Raw genomic sequence first — 24892 nt, 5'->3', positions numbered from 1 at the left:
AATGGATAAATTCCTCGACACATACACCCTCCCAAGACTAAACCAGGAAGAAGTTGAATCTCTGAATAGACCAATAACAGGCTCTGGAATTGAGGCAATAATTAATAGCTTACCAACCAGAAAAAGTCCAGGACCAGATGGATTCACAGCCGAATTCTACCAGAGGTACAAGGAGGAGCTGGTACCATTCCTTCTGAAACTATTCCAATCAATAGAAAAAGAGGGAATCCTCCCTGACTCATTTTATGAGGCCAGCATCATCCTGATACCAAAGAACGGCAGAGACACAACCAAAAAAGAGAATTTTAGACCAATACCCTTGATGAACATTGATGCAAAAATCCTCAATAAAATACTGGCAAACCGAATCCAGCAACACATCAAAAAGCTTATCCACCATGATCAAGTGGGCTTCATCCTTGGGATGCAAGGCTGGTTCAACATATGAAAATCAATAAACGTAATCCAGCATATAAACAGAATCAAAGAGAAAAACCACATGATTATCTCAATAGATGCAGAAAAGGCCTTTGACAAAATTCAACAATGCTTCATGCTAAAAACTCTCAATAAATTAGATATTGATGGGATGTATCTCAAAATAATAAGAGCTATCTATGACACACCCACACCCAATATCATACTGAATGGACAAAAACTGGAAGCATTCCCTTTGAAAACTGGCACAAGACAGGGATGCCCTCTCTCAACACTCCTATTCAACATAGTGTTAGAAGTTCTGGCCAGGGCAATCAGGCAGGAGAAGGAAATAAAGGGCATTCAGTTAGGAAAAGAGGAAGTCAAATTGTCCCTCTTTGCAGATGATATGATTGTATATCTAGAAAACCACATCATCTCAGACCAAAATCTCCTTAAGCTGATAAGCAACTTCAACAAAGTCTCAGGATACAAAATCAATGTGCAAAAATCACAAGCATTCTTATACACCAATAACAGACAAACAGAGAGCCAAATCATGAGTGAACTCCCATTCACAATTGCTTCAAAGAGAATAAAATACCTAGAAATCCAACTTACAAGGGATGTGAAGGACCTCTTCAAGGAGAACTACAAACTACTGCTCAATGAAATAAAAGAGGATACAAACAAATGGCAGAACATTCCATGCTCATGGGTAGGAAGAATCAATATCATGAAAATGGCCATACTGCCCAAGGTAATTTATAGATTCAATGCCATCTCCATCAAGCTAACAATGACTTTCTTCACAGAATTGGAAAAAACTACTTTAAAGTTCATATGGAACCAAAAAAGAGCCCGCATTGCCAAGTCAATACTAAGCCAAAAGAACAAAGCTGGAGTCATCATGCTACCTGACTTCAAACTATACTACAAGGCTACAGTAATCAAAACATCATGGTACTGATACCAAAACAGAGATATAGACCAATGGAACAGAACAGAGCCCTCAGAAATAATGCCGCATATCTACAACTATCTGATCTTTGACAAACCTGACAAAAACAAACAATGGGGAAAGGATTCCCTATTTAATAAATGGTGCTGGGAAAACTGGCTAGCCATATGTAGAAAGCTGAAACTGGATCCCTTCCTTACCCCTTATACAAAAATTAATTCAAGATGGATTAAAGACTTAAATGTTCGACCTAAAACCATAAAAACCCTAGAAGAAAACCTAGGCAATACCATTCAGGACATAGGCATGGGCAAGGACTTCATGTCTAAAACACCAAAAGCAATGGCAACAAAAGCCAACATTGACAACTGGGATCTAATTAAACTGAAGAGCTTCTGCACAGCAAAAGAAACTACCATCAGAGTGAACATGCAACCTACAGAATGGGAGAAGATTTTTGCAATCTACTCATCTGACAAAGGGCTAATATCCAGAATCTACAATGAACTCCAACAAATTTACAAGAAAAAAACAAACAATCCCATCAAAAAGTGGGCAAAGGATATGAACAGACACTTCTCAAAAGAAGACATTTATGCAGCCAAAAGACACATGAAAAAATGCTCATCATCACTGGCCATCAGAGAAATGCAAATCAAACCCACAGTGAGATACCATCTCACACCAGTTAGAATGGCGATCATTAAAAAGTCAGGAAACAACAGGTGCTGGAGAGGATGTGGAGAAATAGGAACACTTTTACACTGTTGGTGGGACTGTAAACTAGTTCAACCATTATGGAAGTCGGTGTGGCAATTCCTCAGGGATCTAGAACTAGAAATACCATTTGACCCAGCAATCCCATTACTGGGTCTATACCCAAAGGATTATAAATCATGCTGCTATAAAGACACATGCACATGTATGTTTATTGTGGCACTATTCACAATAGCAAAGACTTGGAACCAACCCAAATGTCCAACAACGATAGACTGGATTAAGAAAATATGGCACATATACACCATGGAATACTATGCAGCCACAAAAAAGGATGAGTTCATGTCCTTTGTAGGGACATGGATGAAACTGGAAACCATCATTCTCAGCAAACTATCTCAAGGACAAAAAACCAAACACCGCATGCTCTCACTCATAGGTGGGAATTGAACAATGAGAACACATGGACACAGGAAGGGGAACATCACACACCAGGGCCTGTTGTGCGGTGGGGGGAGGGGGGAGGGATAGTATTAGGAGATATACCTAATGCTAAATGACGAGTTAATGGGTGCAGCACACCAACATGGCACATGTATACATACGTAACAAACCTGCACGTTGTGCACATGTACCCTAAAACTTAAAGTATAATAATAATAAAATAAAAGAAATACATTTAAAAATAAATAAATAAATACATAAAAATAAAAATAAAGAAATAAACACCACCACCAAGTAATTGTGAAGAAAAAGAATCCTTGAATTACTTAATTTTGTCATTCTACATAACCACTTGGAGTTTTTATTTATGTTTACAAATTAAAGCAGTGACACAGAGAACTGTGAAGAATAACACTTTTGTTTGGCAATCGCAAAATTTATTTTATACATAAAATATTTCACTTAATTTGAATAAAATCTTTAAAACAGAAATTTATTCTCCTTTCTATTCATTGTTTTTCAGCTAAAGAACTAACCAAAAAATAATAACTGATTTTACAATTACTGACAATAATTTTGCTATATATGTACATATATAAACACATATATGTATTATAATAAATAAATATATTCACATATGTGCATAAACTGATCTGATCCAGATATCAAATATGCTAGGTACACCACTGATTTGAACCCTACCTTACTCCTGTATCAGCACAGTCAGCAATGATCATCAGATACGTGAAATAAATACAAAGACCAAAATTAACAATCCAAAAAGAAACTTGGATGAAACAGAGACCATGCAGAGAAAGAAGGAAACTTAAACCTCAATCTAAAATTCTCAGAGACAAAAGAAAATATTGCCTTCTTGATGAGGAATAATAAGAATAGTATATTATTTTAGAAAGAAAAGAAAGGAACTTTCTGAGCATAAGAAAGAATTGTTGGAATAAAAAATGTGGAGGCAAAAATCTTAAACATAGAGTAAAAAGAGGGTAAAGTTGAGAAAATCTTAAAGGAAATAGGACCAAAAAATAACACAGTGGAAAATAGGAGAGAAAAGGTTTTTTAAAATAGAGGATTGATTTGGATGGTCTGGCCTCTGACTAATAGGCATTCCAGAAAGAACACCAAGTAAACAGATGGAAGTAAAAATCAGATAATATAGAGAACTTTCCCAGAACTAAAGGCCATGAGTTTCCAAATTGAAATGGCCTACCAAGTGCTGAGAACAATAAATGAAAAACAAACCACACCAAAGCAAACCACTGTGAAATTTCTAAATATTAGGAATAAAAAGAAATCCTAAGAAATTTCAGACAGAAAAAACAGGCATATACCAAGAGTCAGGCATCAATAAGACACTGAATTTTTCAAAAGCACTCTGAAATGAAGATGCTGGAGCAATGCTAGCAGTATTCTAACTTTTTAAAATATTTTAATCTAAAATTCTATCAGCAGCAAAATCAAGTGTAAATGTACAATAAAAATATTTTCTGATGGCCAAGGTCTCAAAAATATTACCTCCCATGTAACACTATGTCAGAAAGCTACTGACACATGGCTTCACAAAAATAAGACAGTAAACAGAGACATGCAGAAAATGAGAAATATAGTTTCAGAAGAGCTGTGAAGAGACGTCTAAGAATAACAATAATGGGAATACCCAGATCTGCACCTATGCAGCAGGCCTGGAAATTCCCCCAGTTCAGATTACAATAGGAAAATGAAATACTCCAGAAGAAATATCACCAAGGAAAGAAGTGGAATCAATTTCTAAAACCATCTTCTCCTGGAGAATGTGGAAACTAATTAGTATAGGTACATAACACTAGACAGATTTATTTAGAGAAAGAGATAATTTAAACTCCAAGAAAAACAAAAAGCTGGTACAAGAAAGAAAAGTAGTCATGGTGAGCTGTGAGCAATATTTACATCAACCCAATAATGTAAATATTGAGTAATTTAAAAAATAATTATGACATAACTGCCTTGGGTGAATGAGGCTGGAGAGAAGTTGGTGTGTTTATGAGTTGTATTAGTCCATTCTTGCATTGCCATAAAAAAAACTAACTGAGACTGGGTAATTTATAAAGAAAAGAGGCTTAATTGGATCACAGTTCTGTGGGTGTGCTGTACAAGTTTTGGCTTATGGGGAGGCCTCAAGAAATTTACTGTATTAGTCCATTTTTATGCTGCTGATAAAGACATACCTGAGTCTGGGCAATTTACAGAAGAATGAGATTTAATGGACTTACAGTGCCACGTGGCTGGGAAGGCATCACAATCATAGCAGAAGGTGAAAGGCACATCTCACATGGTGGCAAACAAAAGAAAAGAGCTTGTGCAGGGAGACTCCCATTTTTAAAACCATCGGATCTTGTGAGACTTATTCACTATCATGAGAACAGCACAGAAAAGACCTGCCCTCATGAGTCAATTACCTTCCACCCAGTTCCTGCCACAACACATGGGAATTCAAGATGAGATTTGGGTGGAGACACAGCCAAATTACATCACTTACAATCAAGGTAGAAGCCAAAGAGGAAGGAGGCACCATCCTTACATGGCAGAACAGGAGAGAGAGAGAGAGAGAGGGAGGGGGAAGATGCCACATACTTTTAAACAACCAAGTCTCTGAGCACTCACTCACTATCACAAGAGCAGCACTGAAGGGGATATCTGCTCCCGTGATTCAACCACCTCCCATGAGGCCCCTCCTCCAACACTGGGGATTACAACTTAACACGAGGTTTGGGTGGAGACACAGTGCCAAATCATATCATTCTGCCCAAGGCCCCTCCCAAATCTCACATCCTTCTCACATTTCAAAACACAATCATGCCTTTCCAACAGTACCCCAAAGTCTTAACTCATTTTAGAATTAACTGAAAAGTCCACAGTCCAAAATCTCATCTGAGACAAGATAAATCCCTTCCACCTATGAGCCTGTAAAATCAAAAACAAGTTAGTTACCTCCAAGATACAATGATGGTATATGCATTGGGTAAATAGTCTCTTTCCAAAAGGGAGAAATCGTCCAAAACAAAGGGACTTCAGGCCCCATGCAACTGTGAAACCCAGCAGGGCCGTAATTAAATCTTAAAGCTCAAAAAAAATCTCCTTTGACTCATGTCTCACATCCAGATCACACTGATACAAAGTGTGGGTTTCCCAAGTCTTCAAGTAGCTCTGCTCCTGTGGCTCTGCAAGGTACAGTCTCCATGGCTGCTTTCATGGGCTGGCATTGAGTGCCTGCAGCTTTACCAGGCACACACTGCAAGCTGTTGGTGGATCTACTATTCTGGGTTCTGGATGACAGTGGTCTTCTTCTCAAAGCTCCACTAGGTGGTGCCCCAGTAGGGACTCTGTGTGGGGGCTCCAGCCCCACATTTCCCCTCTGCACTGCCCTAATAGGGATTCTTCATGAGGGCTCTGCCTCTGCAGCAGAATTCTGCTTGGACATACAGGCATTTCCATACATCCCCTGAAATCAAGGCAGAGGCTACCAAAACTCAACTCTTGTCCTCTGTGCACCCACAGGCTTAACACCGTGTGGAAGGCTTGGCAGATTCCAGCTTGTCCCCTCTGGAGCAGTGGCCTGAAATGTATCTGGGACACTTTAGCCAAAGCTGGAACAGCTGGGATGCAGGGAGCAGTGCCCCAAGGTTGCACCAGGCAGCAGGGCCCTGGGCCCAGCCCACAAAACCATTCTTTCCTCCTAGGCCTCTGGGCCTCTGATGGGAAAGGCTGCGGCAAAGCTCTCTGAAATCCCTTCCAGAAATTTTCCCCATTGTCTTGGCTATTAATATTCAGCTCCTCTTTACTTATGCAAATTTCTGCAGCTGTCTTGAGTTCCTCCCCAGAAAATGGGTTATTCTTTCTACCACATGGCTGGGCTGCAAATTTTCCAAACTTTTATGGTCTGCTTTCTTTTTAAATATAAGTTCCAGTTTAGGTCATTTCTTGGCATATGCATACGATTATAGGATTTTCAAAGCAGCCAGGCCACATCGTGAACCCTTTGCTGCTTAGAAATTTCTTCCACCAGATACCATAAATCATCTCTCTCAAGGTCAAAGTTCCTCAGATCTCTAGAACAGGGCGCAATGCTGCCATTTTTTTGTTTGCTTTATTTTTTTGTTTGTTTGTTTTTTCTTGCTAAAGAATAGCAAGAGTGACCTTTACTCCATTTCCCAATAAGTTCTTCATCTCTATCTGAAACTACCTCAGCCTGGACTTCACTGTCCCTATCACTATCAGCATTTTGGTCACAACCATTCAACAACTCTCTAGGAAGTTCCAAACTTTCTTACATCTTCCTGTCTTCTTCTGAGCCCTCTAAACTGTTCTAACCTCTGCCCATTACCTGATTCCAAAGTCCCTTCCACATTTTCAGATTTCTTTATAGCAATACCCAATTTCTCTGGTACCAATTTTCTGTGTTAGTCTGTTCTCACACTGCTACCTGAGACTGGGCAATTTATAAAGAAAAGAAGTTTAATTGGCTCACAGGACTGCAGGCTGTATAGGTTTCTGCTTATGGGGAGGCCTCAGAAAACTTACAGTCATGGCAGATGGTGAAGAGGAAGGAGGCACTGTCCTCATATGATGAAACAGGAGAGAGAGAGAGAAACAGGGGAGGTGCCACACTTTTAAACAACCAATCTTCAAGCACTCACTCACTATCACAAGAGCAGCATTGAGGGGGAAATCTGTCTCCATGATCCAACCACCTCCCACCAGGCCCCTTCTCCAACACTGGGGATGACAATTCAACATGAGATTTGGGCGGGGACACAGAGCCAAGCCATATCATGAGTTATTTAAGGGATTTAAATTTTTATCTTTTATAAGAAAAGTCAATAATTATAATGAGAAGTAGCAGTATCATATTATTTAGAAATATAGAACTACATATTAAGGAATAAAGCTAAAATAAACAAAAACAGCTGTCTCTGGGGAATCTGACTTAGGACGGGAAGGTAGGAAACTGATATTTCTAATTCTTATCTACTATTTGACTTTTTATAATTCTTATATGTATTGCTTTTGGTAACATATTTAAAAGGGAGAAGCAGGAAACCAGAATTTTATTGGAAACTCCCAAGTTTAATATGTGTTGAAAATTAATACAAAATTAACAGATAGAAAGGTAGGAGGACACCTCAGGGTTCAAAAAACATACCTCCCTAACTAACCTCTCTATGCCAGATCAGGCATCTGGGCCACAGGAAGGTTTTGAAGGGTAGAAAAGTAATACTTATTGAGCAACTAGTGCATGCTAGCACCATTAGAGAAGATTTTCAGAGATCATTCTGCTTCATCTTCACCACGACCCTGAGGAGTAGAGAAATTATTTTACAGATGAAGGACTAAGTCTCTGAAGGATGAAGAACATAATTGCAAGCACTCGTTTATATTTCCAATTGTGAACTTCAGAGGACTGTGGACGGCATCTGACAACTGATTCTCATCACACCTCAGATGTGTGGAGTCATTTTACATATGAGAAAATTGAGACCCACCAAGGTCAAGTGACTGACTTTGTTATACAATGAGTAAGCAGCAGAGCTGCAATGTGGCCCCAGCCTCCAATTACAACTCCCTACTCTGAGCCTTTGGGAGACACAAACTGTGTCTTCTCCCTGTTTGTACCCCCAGCACCTCATACACTGTGCATGGCACATAGGAAATGCTCGCTCAAAGTCTGTTGACTGAAGCAGGCAAGGCTCTGAAGGGGTCTCACCTAGTTCATTAGCCCATTAGCACAGGTTGATTCCAGTAGAATCAAGCTCCCAAACTTCCTCTTTCTAGGCGCCATGCATGTGACTTGTACAAGGGCTGTCTGGATGCAGCTTCTGCAAGGGAAGGCCCTTTCTCCAGAACAAGAGAGAACCATTTAGTTCACCTTCAAGTGGCCCAGAAAAAGCCAATTTACAGCTCTCCAGTCCAGGACTTAACACTGAAATGTCACACACTTAAATTATAGGACAAGAGCATTTTCACTCTCACGAAATAGCAAAATTAAATCTTTAATGCCAAAAATAAAATAAAACTGTGGAAACAATTTTGGAGCCCACAGAACTTTCAAAAATGTTATTAACAAACTGTGAAATCAGGGAGATAAAAATCAGACACCCTGAGGGGGAACAGCAGGGCCCCCAGTCCAACCTCCTCACCCTGAGTCATGGAGAGACCAGTTTCCACTCTGTGAGTCCAGGAAGCAGGGGGTATGGAGCTAATGCATGTCTCCTGCTCCACGCTGGCTCTTAGGGCAACACTTGGAACATGGGATGAGTAAATTCTCCAACATATGAAATTGTTGAGAAATTGGGTTCATTCTCGTAGTTTCCCTTGGCTGATTCAACACCTCTGGGCAGGAATCGGAATTACACAGCTTATCACTAGGGCTTCCACAATAATAAATTTAAAATTATTCCCAAGAAAGAAGTACTTTTTGTATGGATTAAGTACTGTAGAGCATTCACAAAGAGCAGGGTGGATTACAAAATATTTCCAAAAGATCCTCTTTCTTGTCTAAGATCTTTGCAGTAATGGTGATGTTAGCAGGATTCTGTTCTGCTTTTAATCAGAAAAATTTGGAGTCAGTTAACTTTATTGCTCACAGAGATGCTTCCTAAGACTAGAGAGATGATGGAATAACATCTAGAGAAGTGTATCTACCCCTAACCATGTGGCAGGGTGGTTACCTATCTAAAGTCTCTTGCCAGGTTTAAGAGGACGAGCATGTGTGAGTATGAGGAGGCTATGGCCCTATGTCCAGGAAACACAGATCTAATACCACCCCCGACCCTCGGATCCTCAGAAAAAAAAAACACCACCAAAGTCCCCAAGCAATAGAATAGGGATAAGAGAAAAGGGTACAATTCTACAGACATTCAAAGCTTTCCTGTAACAGTCTTCCTTGTTCTCCTGACACTGGCTCACAGGAATTTCTGAAGAACCTACTGCAGGCCCTCTGGAATATCAAATTTTTCCAGCCCTGCTCTCTGAACACAAGTTGCACAAAACTGCAAGGGTAGTTCTATATTTCTAACCATAAGTATTAAACCAGGTGGCTACTAGGCCTCCTTAGGGCCAGCAGGGTGATTCACTTCCATTCCCACTTCTATTCCCACTTCTGTTAAAAGTCTATTAAAGACCAATAGATAAAGCACCACAAAAATGCACATTTTTTAACTCATTCATACTTGGCATGGGAATCTCTGATTTTAACCAACATTACAAGGGAAACACTTGGATCGTGGGGGCTGGTATATCTTAGAGAAAGTCATGCAAGCAAGACTGAACTGCCTATATACATCTTCACGAATGTTCTCTGACAATCTTTGCTCAAGAATCCTTGAAATCATGCAGTATTTCCTGGAAAAATCTCTCTTTCCTCCTTACTCAAACTTGAGGTGATGTAACCATCCTGTGTTAGGGCAGAATTATCAGCTTTAGAAATAGTTTGTCTTACAGGCTTTTTGCATTTGGGAGAAGAGTGGTTGCTGTGCGTGCCTGGCTTTGAGGACTGTCAGTCCTTTCACTGTTCTGCAAATCGACAGTCCCAAAGTGCATTAATGCTTCAAATCAAAATTATCTCCATCATATTTTTTCATATTTGCCACCCCCAAAACATCTGAAATGCTGCTGAGTATACTTGACCTTTTCTGGTGCAATTCAAGCTCAATAAATAAAACTCCACCTCTGGAATCTTTCTATGCAAATGCAAGCTTTATAATAAAGGTTGTCTCTATATTGATGGTGGAATCAGATATGGCACAACTACCCTAAAAGAGAATCTGGGACTCTGTAGTGTAGTAAAAGCCTGCAAATAATTATATCTGAGGTCACCCTTCACTTCCAACAACTTATCCTGTGGTAATTAGGAGTGTTCCTAAAGATGCTTACGCCAGCAGTTTTTATGATGGGAAAAATTTGAAATCAATCCAAAGTTTCATTAATAAGACATTGTTTTAATTAATTATTAATCTTTGTATGATGCATGGATATATATTAAAGGTAATATCAGTAGGATTATCTAATGTACTGGATACACAGTGAGAGACATAGAAAGAGTGAAGTTTCGGCCTGAATAACTTTAAAACATGAGAGTGCCACTTATTGAGTTAGGAAACGCTGGAGGAGGAGCAGCTATAGGGCTAATCAAAACGATGTTTGCCTGAGTTCATGATCATGATCCCAGTTTACACTCAGATGTGCTTACTGGCTCTGGGCCAGGCACAGCTGTACTATTTGACAGTTATATTCACTCATTTAATTATCAGAGTAATTCTTAGAGATAGATTACTATGATTGCACCTGGGATTATGATTTACTTTTTATATCTAAATATTCCAAATATCTAAATATTCATTTACAGTGAATATGTGTACCTTATATTATAAAGGCAAGTTGAATGTGTGTGTGTGATCACCCCAGTGACAAATAATGATACATGTACCAATTTTAGTACTCACTGAGTCCCTAGTGATTGCTCAATCTAGGTTGCTATGAGATTCACAAGTGATCTTTTAGTTCAGCAGTTTTCAACTTTTTTTTTCCTGCCAGGCAAGATGAGTTCATATGCAAGACTCAGTCCCATGGAAACCCCCAGAGTAATACATAGTTCCCTGTACCCTAGTTGTAATTAAACCCCCTTTTCCTCTCACTTTTAAAAACACTGGACTTCAAATGAAAGAAATAAAAATATTAAAGGGATAACCTTGAATCTGCTCTAATTGTTTTCATGTGAAATTTTGCAACTAGATTACTTTATCTATTATACCTAATACATCTGAACACATTATTCACAACACATCCCAAAAAAATGGAGACTCACCAGTGTGTCCTTACATCAAGCTGACATCCTCTGGTTTAGATGATTGTATGAATCAGATTCCTAGACGGTACTCATTTTTTTTTAAGTTAGGATCTCACTCTGTCACCCAGGCTGGAGTGCAGTAGTGCAATCATAGCTCACTACAACCTCAAACTCCTAGGCTCAAGCAATCCTCATGCTTCAGCCTCCCAAAGCCTTGTGATTACAGGCATGAACCACTGCACCCAGCCTGATTTTCTTTTCAACATTTTATAAATGAGAGCTTTTATTTAGTTCTGTCTTTTCTCTCCAATCACTAGGATTCAACCACAAGTTTGGCTGTTTTGTCCAACAATTTTCATCTATGTGAACACATGCAATGAAGTACAGAGAGCTGGAGTGATTATAGCTCCTTACACTAACTAAGGAGACATTTGAGACAGGGGTCCCCACTAACTACCATGATACTCTCCCTTCTAGAGACTTGCGCAACTCTACCTGCCATGAGAATAACAGATTTGCATGGAATTCTGACTGTGCTCTGTTGCTATCTGATATTTTCAGGGTACATAAGTGCAAGATGAAACAATCATATCCAATTTAAAATGAAAAATCAGACTGAGACCTCGGCTCATTATGCTCCTCCATTAATGCTTAGTAAGCTCCCTGATTCTGGAATTTCACCAAAAGCAGTCACATTCAATTACTATAACTCCAAAATAAATATCTATTTTTATTTTCTTTTGAGAATGTAGAGAGGAATCCCATCATAACACGACTCTTATTAAATAGAATTGGATACGCCTTGGATCAAATTGAGTCTCCTGAATCATGAACATTGGAAATGGAAAGGAATTAGAGATTACATCATCCAACACTGTCACTTAATAGATGAGGAAAAAGATTCTCAGAGAAATTGAGTGATCTGCCCAGGACCACACAGAAGTGAGGACCAGAACCCAGCTAACCTTACCCTGAGTACAGGGCTCTTTCCACCCACTAGACTATGGGACCTGCCACTGCCACTGCCACTGCTGATGGTCTCAGTTGGCCACACAATCATTCCCAGGAGAGGACTAGGGAAACATCAACCACAACTGTACCCTATGCCTCATGTCCCCCATAGCATCAGAGCTGGATTGTCAAGGACAGAAGAAAACCCACCCAGGCAGCAGAACTAATACCTAGTGCCTCGTGGCTGGGGATCACGCGGGCGTTCGGCTCTATCCTAGATTCCAAGCTAGATATTGTGAAAGGAAATTTGGAAGGACTAAAGAAAAAGAAAGAGAAGGCTAGCAAGAAAATAAATTGTGCTCATGGATGTGTAGAAAATTAAGGCGACATTAAGGAAATACAGGTAAGAAGCATTTAAGAATCAAGCCTTTGTCTTTTAAAAGTTACTTTCAATAACAACTGTATCAGAGAATTTCTCTCCTTATAAATATTTGCTCAATTTCTAAATAAAATAACATGTAAATCACAATTATTTTCTTGCCTTACACCTTCTCTTGCACCCCAGCTCCAATTTCTTCAACAGGCCAGCTAGTAAGAAAACCCCAGCTTGCATAGCAGTCAAGAGTCAAAAAGCTTATAATAGGAATGGTTTTAAAAATCTAAACTTGGCAGTGCTATCAGCTCTGCAGTAATCACGAGCAACATGTTATTACCTTTGAGAGTACATTTAGATGTGGAAATATCATTTAGACTTTATGCCAACCATATAGGATAGCATTTTCCTGCCTATAACTATTTACCACAAGCTAGTAACCAACCACTGACTTTTATATACACTGTAGAATACTATAAACAGGCTGGGTTTATCTAACAAAATGCTTTACCTTCTGTTTTGATGACAAGCATGACAGTTCCCAGGTAGCCACCCTTTGGAAAGCCTTCCTTTAGGGGTGACAAGTCAGACTGCCATGTCAGTTACAGTGGCAGGTCTGTCCTGGAGTTGCATTTTTGCAGGATTGTCCCTGCTGGCTCAAATTCCTGGTTAGCTATTCCTTGGACTTACTGATTCAGTAGGATCTGCAAATAATGCTAGTAGGTCATATGCAAATCACATCACAGAGAAAACTGCCCCTCTGTTTTAATTACTAATAATGATTGGCCACCTTTCAGGGAACTGGTCAGGATCCTCTTCCTGAGGCTGCCATTTGCTGCACCATCTTGGACCATTCTTCCTCTCTAAGCCTCCATTCCCTCATCTGTAAAATAATGCAAGGAGTGAAGAGGATTGCTCCAGTTGTCTCAGGCTCTGACATTCTGCAGCTTGGTTTTGGGAAAAAGTTGACGTAATTGAAAACAACTAGCTGTGAGAATATTACGAGAGACTCTCGTTGCAGGTCAGGGCAATCCCTTACTAATGATAACGCAGATGCTGCCTGAGCTAAGGCTAAGAGGTTGTTCATTTAGATGTTTGTATGAGGATCTGCAATTCTTTGCAGAAGCATTAACATTTAAGTGTACATTTCTGGGCTATCTTTCCCTTGCTGCGTCTTGAGAGTTTTACACATATTTAACCAAGAGCTGGTGTACCTTCTCAACATGCACCCAGATTATGTTTAATTCCAGGACATATCACACAGTTGACATCCTCCTCAATGAGATTCAGAAAGTGTCAGTTGGCCAGATACAGATTTTATTAATGTAACCTAATTATTAATATCTCCTCACTGGAGTCCAGCTCTTTTACTGATTTGGAATCCTGATACTTCATAATTTCTCAAGCTCTGTTCACTGTCTGCAGAGTCAGCTGCCTTCATCATTCTCAATTCACCAGGCCTGCTATTGTGAAAGTACCAGCTATGGCCTGTAACACTCCTCAACCCCAGCTTTCCAAATAAGCCTCCATAAAATATTACTGAAAGAAAAGGTAATGGCAATGATAAAATAGCTTGCAAAAGCTGCATTCCATCCATAATACTGGATTTCTGTGGATACTTTTATAGCAAAATAAAACCATGCCATATTTTATCAGGGAAACTGTGCCATATTTTAATTCTAAGTGTGTAGATTTATCTTGTGTGAAGCAACCCCAATATATTAAAATCTGGCAATATTAAGTTGGTAAATTCTAGAGTAGTTACTTAAAAATATTTTTAAATTACCAGTAAAGTTTTTATAAAGTAACTAATTAATGGTTATTAATTTTTCCACAAACAGAAGAGTGAAATTAATTTAAGCCTCTGCCTGCACTGAGAGCCCCCAAAACAGATCTTAGTAATTTATACAAGTATCTTATAAAGTCTTATAGCTGATATGATCCAAGCACTATTTTAACTTGTACCGATATTAATTCCTTTAATCCTCAGAACAATCCTGTGAGATAGATTGGTTAGCATCTCTCTGAGACACTGACAGATGAAGTGGTTTGCCAGAAGCATCCTCTAGTTAAGTGAAAGGACTCAGATTTGCACCAAGGCACCCTGGCGCCACACTGCATCCTCCTAACCTCATGGCTAAGCTTACATTTTAAAATGATAAACTTGCTTAGTACATTTACAGGTGATATGATTTTTAATTTTTTTAATGTTAGTTTTAAAACCGAAGTACTTTAACTTAGCCCAGACTCACAGCCAGGTCTATGAGCAGTGCTTCCCATGAGTTTTGAACTAGAGGCATAAATTTGTCATGAGTCAATCAGTTGCAATGACAGAAACTCACATTGAAGCAAAACACAGACTTGTTGGAGATATCAAACTGAGATATTGGGGTGGAGTTGGCCTCAAGGACTACAAAGGACTCAAAAATTATCAAAACTCACTACTCGTAGTTCTCAGATCTGACTTCCTTTGCCTCTTGGCCACATTCTCTTCTCTTCTTTTTTTTAAATATTTTGATTATACTTTAAGTTCTAGGGTACATGTGCACAATGTGCAGGTTTGTTACATATGTATACTTGTGCCATGTTGGTGTGCTGCACCCATCAACTCGTCATTTACATTAGATATATCTCCTAATGCTATCCCTCCCTACTCCCCACACCCCACAACAGGCCCCAGTGTGTGCTATCTGATCTTTGATAAACCTGACAAAAACAAGAAATGCGGAAAGGATTCCCTATTTAACAAATGGTGCTGGGGAAACTGGCTAGACATATGTAGAAAGCTGAAAGTGGATCCCTTCCTTACATCTTATACAAAAATTAATTCAAGATGGATTAAAGACTTAAATGTTAGACCTAAAACCATAAAAACCCTAGAAGAAAACCTAGGCAATACCATTCAGGACACAGGCATGGGCAAGGACTTCATGTGTAAAACATCAAAAGCAATGGCAACAAAAGCCAAAATTGACAAATGGGATCTAATTAAACTGAAGAGCTTCTGCAGAGCAAAAGAAACTACCATCAGAGTGAACAGGCAACCTACAGAATGGGAGAAAATTTTTGCAATCTCTTCTATTCTTTTACTGAAGATGGGAAATGAGATGAGAGGCTTGCATGAGGGAGAAACAAAAGAGCAGTTGCCCAGGTCCCCCAGGACTCATGAGCAGAATGATCACCCGTATTGTCTACTGCAGATTTCTACTACAGAGAAATCAATTCCTATCCAGTTTAAGCTGCTGATATTTGGGGCCTCTATGACCTACAGCCAAACCAAATCTTAACTAAGTCTAGAAATGAAGTAATATTTAAACGTGCCAGGATATAAGGAACCTAAGTGAGGGACCGGGGGATGCTCACTTGGTGAGAGAATGGAGAGATGAGAATTTGTTGTTGTGCTTTCATGGAGAGGACCACCCTGGGGCCAAGCACCATGCTGGGCATCTGGACACACTAACTTGTTTCATCCCCAGCATCAACTCTCTGAATTCTCCATAGCTATGACCATTTCACAACTGAAAGAATAGTCAGGTGACTTAAGTCTTTTTTCTAAGGTCACACAGCTAGAAAGAGAGAGAGGTAGGATTTGAGCCCACGTGGAGCTGTCTCTCTGCTATGCAGCCTGCCTCCTCGGCCTCCTGATCCAGGGGTTTTATTGTGTGTGAAAACATAATACAAAAGGTAGTTATTTCACCCACAGATTAAACACAGAAGACGCCTCAATACCAAGCTTGCCAATCCATTGAAAACATTCAACGTTTCAAGTTCCTTTACACCCAGCTTCAGGAGTATGTGCATGGCATCTCTTAAGCTTCTCCTCCACTGCGGGCTGCTTTGCTGCAAGACAGTCCACTTGCCTTTGGGTTAGGGAAGAAGGCAGTTTCACTTTGGGAAATATCCTAACAGATAAATTAAATTCAGAGATGAAACCTTTCTTCCCTGACTGCAGAGCACATTAGCAACAGAGTCAAGCCCAGATCTTGTCGCCCCAGGTTTGCTTCCTTGTAAGACTTGCTTCCACTCCAAAAGTCCTCTCGCCCTGCAGAAATCTTGCAAGAGTTCAATGCCAGAGCTTGGTCAACCACTATTATGGAGCTGACAGATTCTTGGCTCTTCCAAGTTTCTTTTTCTTTTTTTTTTCAAATGAATAAGTAGGTCTAATTAGGTTTATTATAGGAACAAAAGTTCTTCTGGAAAGTTAATTCTTTAAAATGGTTGAAATGAAAAATAATACTTCTTCCCCACCCTTCAGAGTCCTCTCTGATTTAAGCAGATGAAAACACTAGCATTTCTAAACCCGAGGCTCTATTTGGGATGTGGAATATAAAGTGCCTTTTCTAGCCATTGTGACAGGAAAGGAATGTACAGGTTTCTCAAAAGAAGATTGCAGGACCCATGCTGATCTAATTTATGTATCTTCCTGCCAGGAAAAAAAAGAAAAAAAAACCCTCATGGATGTGGCACTTATTCAATGATTATTTGATATTTTAGATATTCAGGGCATATTTGGAAATATTTTTAAATTGAGTTTTAAAACTTCTATAAAGAGAAAATATACTCTTTTCAAGTCTTAACTTCTGGACAGCCACATTGAAAAGTACTCCTCACATGCAGAAAGAGATTAATGATTGGAAGACAACACACGGAAATGTGACAATTATTAAGTCCATGGACTGATTATAATGTTAGTCAAGAATGACTCATGGGATTGTATCTGGCTTTGGGTTTGGGTGTTAGCAATAATCATTTGGAATAGCTCCTTTAGCAAACCAGTCACCTCATTTTGCTCTTTCTTTACCTCAAAGGAGAGGAACAATGAAAGAGGAGCCTTGCCTGGAGTGCATGAGCACACTCAAGCCAATGTGTGCTCAACGGAGAGGTGGGGGTGTAGGGCACTAACTGAGGCTCTGGACAAAGGGAAAAAGTCCTTCGTGTCAGAAATCTGCTTTATGGGAGCTGGGTGGTTTTTAAAGGACTTTGTGCAGAGCTTCTCAAATGTGAATCCACTTAGGAGACACAATATTTTTAAAACTTCTGTAACAAAATAAATTATTGATTAATAAGCAAGCATATTAGTGTTTCATCAGTTCTAGGGATGGGTTCTGTTTATCTCAATATCCCACTGCTGTATTAGCTTCCTAGGGCAGTAATTGCCACAAATGTGGTAGCTTAGAACCATAGAAATGTATGCCCTTACAGTTCCAGGGGCCAGAAGTCTGAAGTGAAAGCGTCAGCAGGGTTGGTTCCTTCTGGAGGCTCTGAGGGAGGACCTGCTCCCCAACTCTCCTCCAGCATCTGGTGGCTGCCCGTAGTTCTTGGTGCTTCTGAGCTTGTAAATGCATCACTCCAACCTCTGCTTTCTTCTTCTCATGGCCTTCCTCTCTGTGTCTCTGTGTGTCTCCTCCTTTTCTCTTATGAGGACACCCATCAGTGAATTTAGGGCCCTTCCTCATCCAGGATGATTTGATCTCTAGATCCTTGCCTTAATCACAATGGCAAAAACTCTTACTCCAAATAAGGTCACCTTCACAATTCTGGTTTCACATTCTTTTGCGGGGGGTGGGGAATATTTAACCCACTACAGAAGCAATGATGTCAGTCCCTGGAAACTCCTGAGGTTCATAGTCTTGGCTTCATGTCTAAGCTCTCTCCTTTTCTCTTTTCTTTGTTTCACTTTCTACTTCCCTTCCCCTCTAACACACGCAAAACAGAGTTTGTAACTTGATTACTCCTGCTCCATTGCAGTACTTGACAAACTAAAGTAAGATATAGACACCAATAAAAATAAACACTTTCACAGACTCTGGTTGAATTTAACTATCTTAATTTCATTTCAATGTGCACAATGTAGAGCTAGGTTTAAAGTTCTTAAGCATAAAGTTCTTATGCAATCATAAAACAAAAACAAATCTACGAACTAAACACAATGAAAGTATAAAACCAATAAAATTTTAATTTATTCATTCCAAAAGGTTTTTATCGAGTATCTATTATGTACCGGATACTGTCGAAAGTGCTAGAGATACAGTGATAAACAAAACAGACAAAAGTAGCTGACCACATGGATTACACTTACACACTTCAGTATATTGATAATTCTGAAAGAACCAGGTAATATTAACATGCCCAAACCAAACACAATTCACAAGGGACTCTACGAAACTAACTGCTACTAACCAACGTCATTTGAGTTCAGCCTATCTATGCCACCGTTTACCACATTAATAACCCAATTCTACAACCTTTTGTCTGTATTCCAGTAACTGCAAACATTTCCTCCATATAATGAACTATAATATCATGTGGTACAATCACATCATTTACATATTAAACCCACCCTTTCCTTTTCTCATTAAGCTTCAACATTTTAACAATAGATCACTCTGCCACACCATCCCATTTTCTTGCAAACCAAATCAACAAGTCCATATATCAAATACTCAAGGAACCAAAATTTTGCTCTATGAAAGTTCCTTCTGAGAGCAAATTTCACTGCAAAGGAGAAATTGTGCCTTTGCAACTGATTTTTAAAATTTGACCTGCACACTCTGGTCTTTTTTTTTTTTTTTTTTTTTTGCATGTCCTGGTTTATAGCTTCATCAGGATTCCCTATATTTCTACAGCCTTAATTCCAAAAGCACACAAGGATGGAAAACACTGCTCCACCCCAATATTTCATATACTCATCCCCTTATTTTTTCTTTCCAGCATTTAGAAGAAACAATGGGATATGTAAAATATATTTGCCAAATTTCAACTTAACGTTTTAGCACTTTTGCTTAGCTGTTACCTGCCAAAATAATGAATATCCCAGAAGCACCACAACTCAATCTTAGACAGAAAGCCAGAGACAAGGGGGTTGTAGGGAAAATGCTATTATTCTATAGTGACCATTTATAGTCATTCACACCTCCTTGATACCCTATGCTGTCTGGACCCCTGAATCCCAGGCATCCACAGGAGCAAATGCACCAGAGCTCATCACTGTTACATAAAAGAGTTTAAAATATATATTTTAAAGTCATTTAGGACAATTTTGTTCTTTGAGCATTGCTAGTGTTCAGACTCCTGGGTAAACAGTCATCTGCTGAACAGTGGCAGCCAAGAACGGTTACTATGATTTTGACTTTAGGAGCAACCAACCCAGTGGCAACCAGGCGTGCCTAACAGCACATTAAACGTTAAATGCTGTCGTTTTGGCAATTACGTGGTGCCAATTCTCAACTACAAATACAAAGAAAATACAGCATCTAAATCATACAGCAGGGTTAGTTACAATATGGTTTATTCAGATGATCAAAAAGAAAAGGCAGCTTTTTCAAAATCTTAGGGAGCACTTGCTGGGCCTTGAGAAGGTATCTATAGACCCTGATTGGGAAACACAGATCCACACACGTGTTAGACTTCCTTTGTCCATTCCTGGTGTCCTAGTCATGCCCTCTCTAGACCTCTTATCCTTGGCTCATGGTCACATCTCTCTTTGCCTTTGTCCCCATCTACTGCAACCCATCCCCTATGCAGTAGCCTGAGTGATTGCCCTCAGTTCAACCTACATTTTTTGAGACCTACCATGTACCAAATGCTATGTAAAGTTCTAGGGATACCAAAGTGACAGATATATGATTTTTGCATAGAGTTGACTCCTAAACAACACAAGTTTTAACTGCATGGGTCCATTTATACATGGATGTTTTTCAATAAAAGTTATACCGAGAGTGCCGGCCTCTCCTGTCTCCCCTCACACCTCCTCCATCTCCCCACCTCTGCCACCCCTGAGACAGCAAAATCAAAATAAAAAATTCTCCTACTCCTCAATCTACTCAACATAAATGACGAGGATAAAGAAACTTACCATGATCCTCTCTCACCTGGTGAATAGTAAATATGTTTTCCCTTTCTTATGATTTTAATAACATTTTCTTTTCTTCAGCTTACTTTATCATAAGGATTCAATATACAATACATATAACATACTAAATACTTGTTAATCCACTGTTCATGTTATTAGTAAGGCTTCCGGTCAACAGTAGGCTATTAGTAGTTCAGTTCTGGGGGAGTCAAAAGTTATCCATGAATTTTTTACTGTGTGTGGGGGTCACTACCCCTAACAATGGTGTTGTCCAAGGTTCAGCTCACAAACATGTATTCTTAAGGGGTTCTCTTTTTCAACAAGTCATGATCTCCTTCCCTCCTTCAAAGTGTTCTTCAAAATGTTTACTTTACTCGTAGTCTTCCCAGACTCCTCTCTTCAGAGCCTCCTCTCAAAAACACCTTCAGAACTCACCTAGCCATAAGGTAGACCTCACTCTCTCAGTGTTCACATTTAAGTTCATATTTTTATGCACACATTTTTCTCAGTTTGTGCTCTCCTTTCCTCAGACTGTGAGCTCTTCCAAAATCAAAACTTTTATTCACAGCTTCATTCTTTAAATGAATATATCCTAGTACCAACCACTATGCCCCAGGAAGCAAACATCTTCTGTTCTTTGTCAACAAGAGTGAGTCCTTTGTTACCCGATTCAATCTGAAAAGCAACCTCAGACAGTTTCAAAGGGTGAAGTTCTTTGCTCCTTCAGCCTACAGCATTTGAGACAAGCACAGGTAAAACTTGAACCTGAGTCTGGAATTTCAGAAGCCAGCCAATCGACAGAGGTAGGCTGGGCCTTCTGTGCACCCTAACCACCAGGCTTCTTGATTTAAGTCAGCCCTACAGAGCCCCCTGCTCTCCCAGAGTCTGAATTGAGGATTCAGTGCACAGAAGTTTGTTTGCTTCCTTTCTGTTTTTTTTTTTATTATTATACTTTAAGTTTTAGGGTACATGTGCACAACGTGCAGGTTTGTTACCTATGTATACATGCGCCATGTTGGTGTGCTGCACCCATTAACTCGTCATTTACATTAGGTATATCTCCTAATGCTATCCTTCCCCCCTCCCCCCACCTCACTACAGGTGTTGGTGTGTGATGTTTCCCTTCCTGTGTCCAAGTGTTCTCATTGTTCAATTCCTACCTATGAGTGAGAACATGCGGTGTTTGGTTTTCTGTCCTTGCAATAGTTTGTTGAGAATGATGGTTTCCAGCTTCACCCATGTCCATACAAAGGATATGAACTCATCCTTTTTTATGGCTGTATAGTATTCCATGGTGAATATGTGCCACATTTTCTTAATCCACTCTATTATTGATGGACATCTGGGTTGGTTCCAAGTTTTTGCTATTGTGAATAGTGCCACAATAAACATACGTGTGCATGTGTCTTTATAGCAGCATGAATTATAATCCTTTGGGTATATACCCAGTAATGGGATGGCTGGGTCAAATGGTATTTCTAGTTCTAGATCCTTGAGGAAATGCCACACTGTCTTCCACGATGGTTGAACTAGTTCACGGTCCCACTAACAGTGTAAAAGTATTCCTATTTCTCCACATCCTCTCCAGCACCTGTTGTTTCCTGACTTTTTAATGATCGCCATTCTAACTGGTGTGAGATGGTATCTCACTGTGGGTTTGATTTGCATTTCTCTGATGGCCAGTGATGATGAGCATTTTTTCATGTGTCTGTTGCCTGCATAAATGTCTTCTTTTGAGAAGTGTCTGTTCATATCCTTTGCCCACTTTTTGATGGGATTGTTTGTTTTTTTCTTGTAAATTTGAGTTCATTGTAGATTCTGGATATTAGCCCTTTGTCAGATGAGTAGATTGCAAAAATCTTCTCCCATTCTGTAGGTTGCCTGTTCACTCTGATGGTAGTTTCTTTTGCTGTGCAGAAGCTCTTTAGTTTAATTAGATCCCATTTGTCAATTTTGGCTTTTGTTGCCATTGCCTTTGGTGTTTTAGACATGAAGTCCTTGCCCATGCCTATGTCCTGAATGGTATTGCCTAGGTTTTCTTCTAGGGTTTCTATGGTTTTAGGTCTAACATTTAAGTCTTTAATCCATCTTGAATTGATTTTTGTATAAGATGTAAGGAAGGGATCCAGTTTCAGCTTTCTACATATGGCTAGCCAGTTTTCCCAGCACCATTTGTTAAACAGGGAATCCTTTCCCCATTGTTTGTTTTTGTCAGGTTTGTCAAAGATCAGATGGTTGTAGATGTGTGGTATTATTTCTGAGGGCTCCGTTCTGTTCCATTGGCCAATATCTCTGTTTTGGTAACAGTACCATGCTGTTTTGGTTACTGCAGTCTTGTAGTATAGTTTGAAGTCAGGTAGCATGATGCCTCCAGCTTTGTTCTTTTGGCTTAGGATTGACTTGGCAATGTGGGCTCTTTTTTGGTTCCATATGAACTTTAAAGCAGTTTTTTCCAATTCTGTGAAGAAAGTCATTGGTAGCTTGATGTGGATGGCATTGAATGTATAAATTACCTTGGGCAGTATGGCCATTTTCACAATATTGATTCTTCCTATCCATGAGCATGGAATGCTCTTCCATTTGTTTGCATCCTCTTTTATTTCATTGAGCAGTGGTTTGTAGTTCTCCTTGAAGAGGTCCTTCACATCCCTTGTAAGTTGGATTCCTAGGTATTTTATTCTCTTTGAAGCAATTGTGAATGGGAGTTCACTCATGATTTGGCTCTCTGTTTGTCTGTTACTGGTGCATAAGAATGCTTGTGATTTTTGCACATTGATTTTGTATCCTGAGACTTTGTTGAAGTTGCTTATCAGCTTAAGGAGATTTTGGGCTGAGATGATGGGGTGTTCTAAATATAGAATCATGTCATCTGCAAACAGGGACAATTTGACTTCCTCTTTTCCTAATTGAATATCCTTTATTTCTTTCTCCTGCCTGATTGCCCTGGCAAGAACTTCCAACACTATGTTGAATAGGAGTGGTGAGAGAGGGCATCTCTGTCTTGTGCCAGTTTTCAAAGGGAATGCTTCCAGTTTTTGCCCATTCAGTATGATGTTGGCTATGGGTTTGTCATAAATAGCCCTTAGTATTTTGAGATACATCCCATCAATACCTAATTTATTGAGAGTTTTTAGCATGAAGTGCTGTTGAATTTTGTCAAAGGCCTTTTCTGCATCTATTGAGATAATCATGTGGTTTTTGTCTTTGGTTCTGTTTATATGCTGGATTATGTTTACTGATTTGCATATGTTGAACCAGCCTTGCATCCCAGGGATGAAGCCCACTTGATCATGGTGGATAAGCTTTTTGATGTGCTGCTGGATTCGGCTTGCCAGTATTTTACTGAGGATTTTTACAGCAATGTTCATCAGGGATATTGGTCTAAAATTCTCTTTTTTGGTTGTGTCTCTGCCAGGCTTTGGTATCAGGATGATGCCGGCCTCATAAAATGAGTTAGAGAGGATTCCCTCTTTTTCTATTGATTGGAATAGTTTCAGAAGTTATGGTACCAGCTCCTCCTTGTACCTCTGGTAGAATTCAGCTTTGAATCCCTCTGGTCCTGGACATTTTTTGGTTGGTAGGCTATTAATTATTGCCTCAATTTCAGAGTCTGTTATTGGTCTATTCAGGGATTCAACTTCTTCTTGGTTTAGTCTTGGGAGGTGTATATGTCAAGGAATTTATCCATTTCTTCTAGATTTTCTAGTTTATTTGCATAGAGGTGTTTATAGTATATTCTGATGGTAGTTTGTATTTCTGTGGGATCAGTGGTGATATCTCCCTTATCATTTTTTATTGCATCTATTTGATTCTTCTCTCTTTTCTTCTTTATTAGTCTTGCTAGCAGTCTATCAATTTTGTTGATCTTTTCAAAAAACCAGGTCCTGGATTTATTGATTTTTTGAAGGGTTTTTTGTGTCTCCATCTCCTTCAGTTCTGCTCTGATCTTAGTTATTTCTTGCCTTCTGCTAGCTTTTGAATGTGTTTGCTCTTGCTTCTCTAGTTCTTTCAATTGTGATGTTAGGGTGTCAATTTTAGATCTTTCCTGCTTTCTCTTGTGGGCATTTAGTGCTATAAATTTCCCTCTACACACTGCTTTAAGTGTGTCCCAGAGATTCTGGTATGTTGTGCCTTTGTTCTTGTTGGTTTCAAAGAACATCTTTATTTCTGCCTTCATTTCGTTATGTACCCAGTAGTCATTCAGGAGCAGGTCGTTCAGTTTCCATATAGTTGAGTGGTTTTTAATGAGTTTCTTAATCCTGAGTTCTAATTTGATTGCACTGTGGTCTGAGAGAAAATTTGTTATAATTTCTGTTCTTTTACATTTGCTAGACTCCCACA

The 24892-nt window shown here is 39.4% G+C and overlaps 1 long non-coding RNA gene across 1 annotated transcript in view; it reads right to left on the bottom strand.

Annotated features, from left to right (window-relative positions):
* The window catches only part of LOC134730293 (uncharacterized), a 462039-nt gene that overhangs the window by 306034 nt on the left and 131113 nt on the right, over positions 1-24892 (bottom strand). The gene's annotated exons all lie outside the window — the stretch shown is intronic.

This window comes from Pan paniscus, chromosome 3 (genome assembly GCF_029289425.2).
Source record: "Pan paniscus chromosome 3, NHGRI_mPanPan1-v2.0_pri, whole genome shotgun sequence".
Taxonomy (NCBI): Eukaryota; Metazoa; Chordata; class Mammalia; order Primates; family Hominidae; genus Pan; species Pan paniscus.
Note: the sequence above shows the minus strand (reverse complement) of the source record. Positions and strands in the feature narration are given on the sequence as shown.